Source organism: Homalodisca vitripennis, chromosome 7 (genome assembly GCF_021130785.1).
Source record: "Homalodisca vitripennis isolate AUS2020 chromosome 7, UT_GWSS_2.1, whole genome shotgun sequence".
Taxonomy (NCBI): Eukaryota; Metazoa; Arthropoda; class Insecta; order Hemiptera; family Cicadellidae; genus Homalodisca; species Homalodisca vitripennis.
The window spans coordinates 25,743,452-25,754,019 of NC_060213.1; the positions used below are offsets into that span (position 1 = coordinate 25,743,452).

The 10,568-nt window shown below is 35.2% G+C and overlaps 1 non-coding gene across 1 annotated transcript; it reads right to left on the bottom strand.

The window, feature by feature from the left end:
- Positions 1–10,261: 10,261 nt before the first annotated feature.
- On the bottom strand, positions 10,262–10,364 carry LOC124367034. Its single transcript, XR_006922854.1, has one exon. It is a non-coding gene; the product is annotated as a U6atac minor spliceosomal RNA (small nuclear RNA).
- Between the last annotated feature and the right edge of the window lie 204 nt (positions 10,365–10,568).

Consider the following 10,568-nt stretch of genomic DNA (forward strand, 5'->3'; position numbering starts at 1 on the left):
TTTTCTGTATAATTTTCCCTTAATGATGAAGTTTAAAATATTAAGTAATATTTTAAAGAATGTATATCAAGTGTCTTTAATCTATAATTAAGATAAAGATTTAAAATGTAAAACAAAATAGCTAAAAATAGTTCTTTTTCAACTATGATTTGTATTTTTTTTAATTAATTGAGTGAGTGGGATGATATGCTACAAAAACTAAAAAGTTTACATTATCATTTAAGTTGCAGGCTTCTATGTAAATATTCGTAAATAATATCTAGCGTGTAAGAGAGTAGGTAGGTAATGGATAGTGGAAGCGTGTAAGAGGGTGGGTAGATAATGGATGGTGGAGGCATGTAAGAGGGTGGGTAGGTAATGGATAGTGAAGGCGTGTAAGAGGGTGGGTAGGTAATGGAAATTGGAAGTGTATAAGAAGGTGGGTAGGTAATGGATAATGAAAGTGTGTAAGAGGGTGGGTTGGTAATAGATAGTGGAAGTATGTAAGAGGGTGGGTAGGTAATGGGTAGTGGAAGTGTGTAAGAGGGTGGGTTGGTAATAGATAGTGGAAGTATGTAAGAGGGTGGGTAGGTAATGGGTAGTGGAAGTGTGTAAGAGGGTGGGTTGGTAATAGATAGTGGAAGTATGTAAGAGGGTGGGTAGGTAATGGGTAGTGGAAGTACGTAAGAGGGTGGGTAGGTAATGGGTAGTGGAAGTGTGTAAGAGGGTGGGTTGGTAATAGATAGTGGAAGTACGTAAGAGGGTGGGTAGGTAATAGATAGTGGAAGTGTGTAAGAGGGTGGGTAGGTAATGGATATATTGTTTTCCAAAATTGTTGCATTCCTGTATGTAACAGTGCTACTACAGCTTCAAGAGAGACTCAACTGAAATACTTTTAGAGCTGTTGATACAGACTACAGCAGGGCTGCCCAACCTACGGCCCGCGGGCCGAATCCGGCCCGCGAGTCAGTTTTATGTGGCCCGCCTTGTTGCCAAAATAACCAAATTTGTTTACAAGCATTTGAAATATTAAATAAAATACAAATTTTGAGAACCAAGCAGTCCAGCCGATTTCACGTAGAACGAGCCGTATTCATTTGGTGGAGTATGAGTGTTGAAAGAAGTAAAGTAGTTGCAGACAGATTTTACTGACTACGGTGGTGGCTGCCGGCTAGCAAATAGAGCGCGCGTAAAGCACGGCACAGCGCGCGGTGCGGCGACGTAACCCCTACCCAAACTCAAGGTCACCACTCGCCACGTGACTTGTTTATTTCCACTAAGCAGCATCAGCACTAAGCAATTCCAAGGATCTCATTGAACTTTTGGTCAATACTGGTATTTTGATTTTAAAATATGTAAAAACAAAACAACCTCACTTTTTGTTATTTATGGTGGTAATTTGTATGTCCTAGTATCCTAGTAGGATTAATTAAAATCAATGTATTCAATTTATTGGTGACTTTTTTATTGTTTCCTCAGAATTAGAGCAAACATCCAAAAGTCTGGGTTTATATTTATTTCTACTAAAAGAACTTAAAAACATAATATATTATAAACCTCTACCTAACAACTAATAAATAATAAGAAATTACAATAATCAGGAAAACAAGGGCCAAATAACCTTAAAACTCGTATTTTGCACACGATTTCTGGAAAAAACCCCGGGCAATACGTTTTGTTTGGGGTTCCAAATCCCCTGGGATGTTGGCCCGCCTGGCCATAAAGGTTTTACAATGTGGCCCTTGGGTAAAAAAGGTTGGGCACCCCTGGACTACAGTAACAGATGAAACAAATAACAGCTAATGTTAGCGGAATGTTATTGTATAAGCACTTTTGTTACCATCAGGATTTTATCACCATTTCAAGAGTGTGATAGCGAACAAAATCTTTATATAATCTCTTATACTGATTCAAGAGTCATTAATAAGTTGTTGAAGATAATGCAAACAAATATAGGGAATTTGACAATACTTCCTGTTAGCTACAATCTTAAAGAACTTAAATTAATAAAAGATTAGTAGGGTGGACTTTCTAAACTGTAAAAAAAGGGTGAACCAAATAAAATAATTAATAAAATAGAGGTACAGCTCTCAGTTATTTATTACGTACAGGTTTTCAGTTCTAGAACCCCCTTTTTAGCAAATATTTTATAAATTTTAAAACTCGTTTTCAAAAATGTCTCGATATAACTTTTTTTTACCCTTAAGATTCGTTTTTATGAAGCCTCCATTGAATTTGGAGTTGTTGGTAGCAAGCTCACCCAAAAAAGTTGTAAAAACCGTACAGTAACGTTTATATAAGATATCTTATTTTACTTAAATTAATTTATTATTTTTATTTTATAATTTAAGCCTTTTCCCCTTTAACCAAATAAGTTGTTCTTTATCATTATTGGTTTGTATGTTTTGATATGTTAAACTAAATCCTGCATTGATGAGTGAGGGTTTGAAATTTGCCATGAGGGCACTAGTAGGCAAAGTCAAAATTTACTTCAACCATCAAAAAGTTTACTTTAACAGTGTCAAAGTTTACAAACATTTCTAAAGGGGAATTTTACAAAGCACCTTGAATAGTCTTTTACGCTATGATGCTCATGTACGTTTGTGCTTTTTCTATGGTTTCTAATGTGAATGTTAAATTTAGCTTCCAAAGTAAAATAGAGATCCAATTCAAAGATGGCGGACATACAATTCTCTAGTGAAAGTGCTCCCCATTTAATTGAAGTTTTAGTAGGTAAAACAACAAATTCCTATAAAACCTCTCAAACAACATCAATCTGTAAGTTAATTATGAACTAATTAAGCAAGATTTACTCACCAAAGAAGACAATATATTAACATTTTCATAACATTCACAACCACTCAAGAATCTTACACATTCAATATTAAGCTCAGTTAAATAAATATATATCCAAGAATTTTAAAAGATCTCAAGCTAAAAATATAGTAAGTAAAACTGTTTTAAGGCATCTAAAGCAAAAAACATGCCAATAAACAAACTTCATTTTATAAAAAATAACTCAAGAAAAGTGACGTCAGAGCCAAACTCACACCACATAAGCTCCAACACATCATTTCCTCCAACTCATTAACAGTGGAGGTGGCAGGCTTACAGACAGACAGCTGTAGTGTGCAAGTGTGAGCGACCTGACACCTGCTGTCACAGCAACCTGACCTACCGTCACAATAGCTGACAGTACAGCAACTGACTGACTGACTATATGAGCTTGATTGTCACCTAATCAAGCTCATATAATATTGACCAACTGCATTGACAAGGGAAGTTAGCCCTATATTTACCACTAAGAGACTGCCAAACTTAGTATAAAAAAAAAAACAGTATATCACAGTAACAAACACGTATATGACCACTAAGAGACTGAGCAAACTTAGTATAAAAAAACAGTATTTTACAGTGACAAACCCCTATATTGACCACTAAGAGACTGGCAAACTTAGTATAATAAAAAACAGTATATTACAGTGATAAAACCCCTATATTGATCACTAAGAGCACTATCTAAAAAATGGCAAAACTCTAGCGTCTCTTTCTCCATTGGAGATATTGTTTTTGCCAAACTTAAATATCACCCACATTGGCCTGGTAAAATAATAGATATGTCTACTCAAGACAAAGAAAAATCTTTAAAATATACCATTCTTTTTTTTTGGTGATAACAAAACTGCCAATTTAAAATCTAATGACCTATTCCTGTATGTTACACATAAATATGTGTATGGATTACCCAAGACAGACAATTTTAAAAACAAGATATTTAATAAGACGCTACAAGAAGCTGAGGCAGCCATAGGCTCAATCACAGATGCTCATTTAAACTACTCCACATAATTTTTCTCAAGAAGTTGCTCCTGAAGAAACTGATGACACCTCAGTCATAAAAACAATGTACAAGATAAAATCAGAGAATATGAGCTATCTGATGATCTTGACCTTGAAAACTTCTCTGACTTTAGCAGCGGAAGCTCCGGCAACGCACTACTTAGTGAGAACAATGTCCTGAAGAATGAAATTAATAGCCTCAAACTGCAAAACGATAAACTTACATTCCTACTCAGGGAAACCAAAAATAGTAAATCTTCAATACAGCAAGACATGGAAAAGCAACTAGAAGAATTGGAAGATAGAGTAGCAGCACTAACGGACTACACTCGGGACCTTTCTGAAAAGAATGACTACCTTAGCAGAAACCTCATCAAGGAACAAAATATCAAAGAAGAGTTATTGGCACAGGCAGAGGAAGAAAAGAAAATCAGCGATGCTTAGATTTAAAGAATTGCAGGAATTTACAAACCAAGTCAGTGAGTAAAAATAAAATATTTAGAAGCAGAATTTAATTACCACCACAAAACAAGCAGACAATGAAATTCTTATTCTAAAAACAAAAAATTGCTCATTTAATTACTTTAGGGAATGAAAGAGACCAGGAGTTAAGGGATAACAAAGTCATGTTGTCTAAGCTGGAGGAAGATGCGGAAAAAAAAAGCAGCTTAAAAGTTTACTGAGCAAATAAAACAAATTTAAAACTTTACACTAACTCCTTTCTTGACAACTTTATGAACTCTAACTTTAATAACTGTTTAAATATTTCAGTGAATAATAAAATCAAATCCACATTGCAAAGACAGAAAAATCCATATTCCTCAGTTAGTAGAGATCTCATGGACCGAAACCACAAATAAACGACCAGATAAGTAACCCTGTGCAAAAAAAGAACGTGTTCAGTGTGTCTCTCAAAGCTGCAAAGTACAAAGCTAGTACTCAGGATATGATTCATACAAACATATCTGCAGGTGATATGCAAATGGTTGAATGTGGCACTAGATTTCCCCTTCAACTCACTAACGGCCCTCCCATAACAGCCAAAATAAGGAAGAAAAATGAGAGCATAGAAGACTTCTTCTCAAAATCATATTGAAGAATATAAAACACCTATTGAAGGACACCTTTCCAAGATCTATAAAGTCCATGGAAGACCTGACTTTGCAGGAAGCAGAACATGAGGAAAAAAAACTAAACTTTCAGATCCTACTGATGTAACTTTTTTAGAGATATAAGCCACAAAAGTCCATGCAAAATGAAAATCAAAAATTAAATCACCAAAAATGTCACAGCAAAGAATATTAAAATTCTGCATCAGAACCATTGACAGACTTTCTAACAAACTGGACAGACTCAACCATTTCCTCACCACTACAAACCCTGACATATTAGTACTTACAGAACATGGTTTAAATAATTAACACCATTAAGGAGGTTTGTCTAATTAACTACATTCTTGTATCAGCTTTCAGCAGAGAAGCTCACCTCAAAGGAGGTGTTGCTATTTATAAACACAACAGTTTTTGAGACCGAAGTTAAGAGTCTTGGCATAGAAAATCTTAGTGAAGAGCTAATTTGTGAAATGTCAGGGATCAAAGTAAGCACAACAAACAAGAAGCACATTTACATTCTTGGGGTATATCGTCCACCCAGTGCATCTGTAAACCATACCTTTGCCACTCTGACTACCGTTCTTAACAGGATACCTCATGATAATAGTGGTATTTGCCTAGTCAGTGATCTCAACATAGACAGGTTAGACAGTTCAAGAAGAGAAAAGTTGGCTCTTGATGACTTCCTTGCTTCGTACGAGATATACGAGACTGAAACTCCACCAACGAGAATCTCCAGCAGTTCTAGTTCATCCATTGACGTGGTCTGCACCAATCTTGACCATAACAGCCTTAAAGTTGACATACTCTGCTCGGGCCTCTCTGACCACACAGGACAACTCACCAAATTAAATATTCTAACTCTACCCAAAAAAACTAACAACATCGACAAGGAGACATCTAAATGCAAAGAACCTCTCAAGTCTAAAAGAATATTACTTGCACTACAAACCTGGGAAAGGCTTTACCAGGAACCTCAAGCTGAGGAAAGTTATTCAGAATTGATCGGCACCTTTAACGTCAGCTCTTGATATAACATGTCCCTTAAAAAAAACATCAAGGTGCAAGCCTAAATGTCTGAAATTTAAAAATATATCTTACCATGAAGCTGAAGAAGTAAGAAAAACTATTTATGATGGCACAAGAAAAATATGTTAAAAGTAAACAGCCAGAAGATAAACTAGATTTCATCCAAAAGAAAAAGGCCTATGACTTAAAACTAAGAGGACCTTAGGAGGGAGGATGGCGAAATGAAGATCATATAAATACAAATAGCAATAAAATCAAAGCCATCTGGGACGTGATCAACAGTGAACGGGCATCCAAAAAACAGTCAGAGACCAGTACATGGGAGCTAAAAATGGGGGATGGCATTATAAGCAATATTGACCAAATAGTAAGATTTTTTAATGAATACTTTACATCGATTGCTGAAGAAACACTAAAATATAACAACCTCCAAACAGACCCACTAATTTAAACATATCTGACAAAAACCGACTGTTTATTTAACTACTTTTCAGTTGACAAACCCGGATGAGGTGCTCAAAATTATTCAGTCTTTAAAATCTTCCTCTTCTGCAGGAGCAGATGAAGTTTCATCAAGGATGGTTAAAACATGCAGTTACGAACTTTGCCATCCGCTGAGTAATTTAATAAAAACAAGTCTTTGACTCAGGGAATCTTCCCTTCAAAAATGAAATTATATAAAAGTCTACCCTTTACATAAAAAAAGGTAGCAAACATGAGCTACAGAACTTCAGGCCTATATCCCTTGTGTCAACATTTTCAAAAGTATTAGAAAAAATTGTACTGAAAAGGCTCCTAAACCATTTACTAACCAACAATCTTCTTACAGAAAGACAACATGGTTTTCTAGCTGGAAGATCCACCAACACTGCCCTTATTGATTTAATAGAGCACATAATCAATAACATTGAAGAAGGAAACAATGTCACCACTACTTTTCTTGACTTAAGTAAAGCGTTTGACTGTTTGGATCATCATTTGGTCTTGGCTAAAATAAGTTCTTTTGGCATTAAGGTGACGGCACTACAATGGTTTAAGAGTACTTAAGTGACCGGAAACAAATAGTGACAATACAGCACACAAACTAATGGAATAACCAAAACAGCAACGTCCCCACCACTAACCATGACTCGGGTGTTCCTCAAGGTTCGGTGCTGGGCCCTGTTTTGTTTATCTTGTTTACCAGTGACTTACCAAATTATATTGACACATACTGCTACACAGTATGTATGCAGATGACACTGTTCTGACCACCTCTCACAATCGACAGAGCTTCTTGAAATTGACACCTTCATTTCCGTTAGCATGGCCATCAGTATTGCTTAGAAAACGACCTAGTTTTCAATGAATCAAAAACTCAACACATCATATTTGGAAAAAAAACAAGGACAAAATTACAATCCCACATGACTTTGAAATTTCTTGCTACACAAAACATCTTGGACTGACGTTAGATAACTCTCTCTCCTGGAGCTTTCATATTGATTCTTTGTGTCATCAGCTGAGCACAACAGTGTTTGCCCTAAGAAGAATAAAATCTGTAAGTACCCCTGAGCCACCCCGAACAGCTTATCATGCAATATTTGAGAGCAGGGCCCGATATGGAATTGTACTATGGGGAGCATCCTCAAACAACAAACCTTCAACGAGTTCATGGTTCTTCAGAAAACGGGCAGTAAGAATAATGGCTGACATTGCACCACGGGACAGCTGCAGAGATGCATACAAAAAAACCTAGATTTACTGACCATCACATCTCTTTACATACTTGAAGTCATCATGCTTGCTGCTAAGTTAAACTTGCCAAAAAAACAATCGTCATGGTCGAAACCACAAGACATGGACTTGACTACAACTTACCTGCTCACAGGACCCACGCTCTGTTCGCAAAGAAACCCTCATATGCTGGAGCTAGACTATATAATGCTCTACCTATCGAGCTCAAGACAATTGAAAAAAAAAATCTAAAAAAAGGACTGTATTCCTGGCTTGTGAAGAAATCAATTTACACAATCAGTGAATTCCTTGAACATGCAAATTGTCGCAAGGAACTAAAGGCAATTGATTTCCATTACATTGTATTGATTTTCATTTTATATTATTTTGTATTTGACACCTGTTCTAAACTTGACGTTTATGAATAAAGCTTTCTGTATTCTGTATTCTTCAGTTCACCTTCCTCAAGGTCAGAACTTTTTTTGGATCTCTTCAGACGAACATGGATTTAAATTCCAGGAGTCAAGTTTGTGACATCGTCAGATTCCAGACGTTGCATTAAGCTGAAGGTGTAAAAGAGCACAACACTCACCTTGAACCAACCCTTCCCACCATAGCTCTGTTGTGTATACAGATTCTTAGTTGGAATATTTACCTTTATTAACAATCACCCTAAGAATGTCTTAGACCTGAATTTACATTATATAAAATTACATTGGACAAATTTTAAGTTATGCAAAAAGACATAAGAGGAATTAGGAAGAAAAAAGATGCCTTGGAAATGCAGCATGTTTTATTACATAACAATTAACATTGTGAAATGCTCAATAAATTTCCCAAAGGAGTATATTTTTTCAACGATCAGGTTGGCTAATTTGTTGTGGGTAATTATATGAAAACGTTTTAAGAGTGCACCTCTATATTTTGCAAATAATAAATTATTGTAACGTTACCTTGTACATTTTTTATATTGAGAAAACAAAAAAACGAGTTGTTGTTGCCACATTGTAGGAGACAGTAGCATAAAGCGCAGCCGAGACCCACAATGCTGGCCGGGAGAGTTCGTGATCAGACCTTTGGGAATATTCATCTCACATAATAATACATAATTCATCAGGTTTGAACATGTATCCTCTTGGAGGTCCTGCTGGAGGATGTAATTTAATAAAGTAGGATTATGAAACAATTGAGGATTTGTAATACTGTGATTTATTTGTAATGTTTTTGAGGACATAAAGTCTAATAGGCCACTCTGTAAATATGCATGCTTGAGAATTCAGATCGCTTGTATCAACTATAATGAATAATACTTCGAGAAACAATTATATAAATTATATTGTAACCTTATAATATTATAAATGCGAAAGTGCCTTTGTTTCTTTGTTTTGCTTTCACACGTAAACTACTCAACCGATTGCACTGAAATTTTACACGAACATTCTTACGATCCTTGGGAGGAATATAAGCCTATTCTTATTTCAAAAATGCTTCTGGGACGTCCCACTGGTGTTTAAATTAGCGAAAAATCCCGTCTTGGTCTCGAAAGTTGTGAAATATTATTTAAAAGAGCATGTAAAATGTAATCAACTGTTCTGTGTGAACATTGTTTGTTATTTACAATTTGTTTACATGTATAGTGAGTTAATTCTAGTATAAGTAATTTCTAATAATGGTTGGAATAACCATTATTTTTAAAGCTGTTTTAGGTTTCAGCGATTAGGTAAGTACCCATCTACCTTAGAAAATGTCGTAAAAAATAAGATACCTGTGGTCAGAATTTGACTCCGAAGACAGACTCCCTCTGAAGCAGTTAGTAAGAACTGTGCTATAGGAAAGTTCACTGAACTGTGCTTTGGAACCAATGTACCAATTTCAACTCTAAAATATTAAACATTTTTAGTTTATAAAGAAATAAAGGCATGGTGTTTGTAATAAAGGATTTTGTTAGTTTTAACTGTACATTTTTATCAAATATTAAGTATAAATGACAATGATACTATCTAACTTTTACTATAAATTAAAGACTTATATAACTCTCATCTTAGTTCACTTCATACAGAAGTGGGCTTCTCTGATCTGTGATATATATTTTCTGGATTGTGGCAACAAGGCAAAGTCAACATTAATGTCAAAAATAAAAATCACAGGTGCTCATACAGGTACGAAATTGCGTGCGAAGCCGTGGGTAATTGTTAGTTTTCACTAACTTCACTTCAAAATCTTACTAGCAATCATCCACGGTTTCACACACAAATTACTGCTGAAAAACAGGGAAACTACGGATATACCGTATTCTTTTAGTGACATTCGACCAAACACTCCAAAGGTAGGCTAAGTGATAGTCACTGAAAGATATTTAAATCCATTTTAGATTTTTTCCCATAAAATACAACATAAACCTTCATAAGCAAAACTTAAAATGTCTTATTGACATAAGAGCTGTTTCTATTTAGTGGCATAATACACACCCAAATTATTTTTGATAAATGTTTATTCAATTAATGATTCTGAACAATTTAGTTTCTGTTTGAAATAAAAATAAATTGTGTCAGTCACAGCACATAAAAAATTAATATAGACGTATCAAAAAAATGTGGTTAAGTGCTGTATTACAGCAGTGCCTTAACCAGTATATGTGTTCCATCCTTGTCAAGGGGAGTGCTAAACGTCTCTCCTTTCATACAACACGAGAGAACACTGGCAACTGCCGGGTATATAACTACAGCGTCACAATACAGCATGACACCGAGAACTTCCAACTTTGACATCATATATAATTCACTTTCAGGTTATATACCTCTTTGAAACTGTTATAATTTACGATTGATGTACATTTATAGTTTATTAATGCTCTATTAGAATACAATCTCACGATAAAAGATAATTTTATCT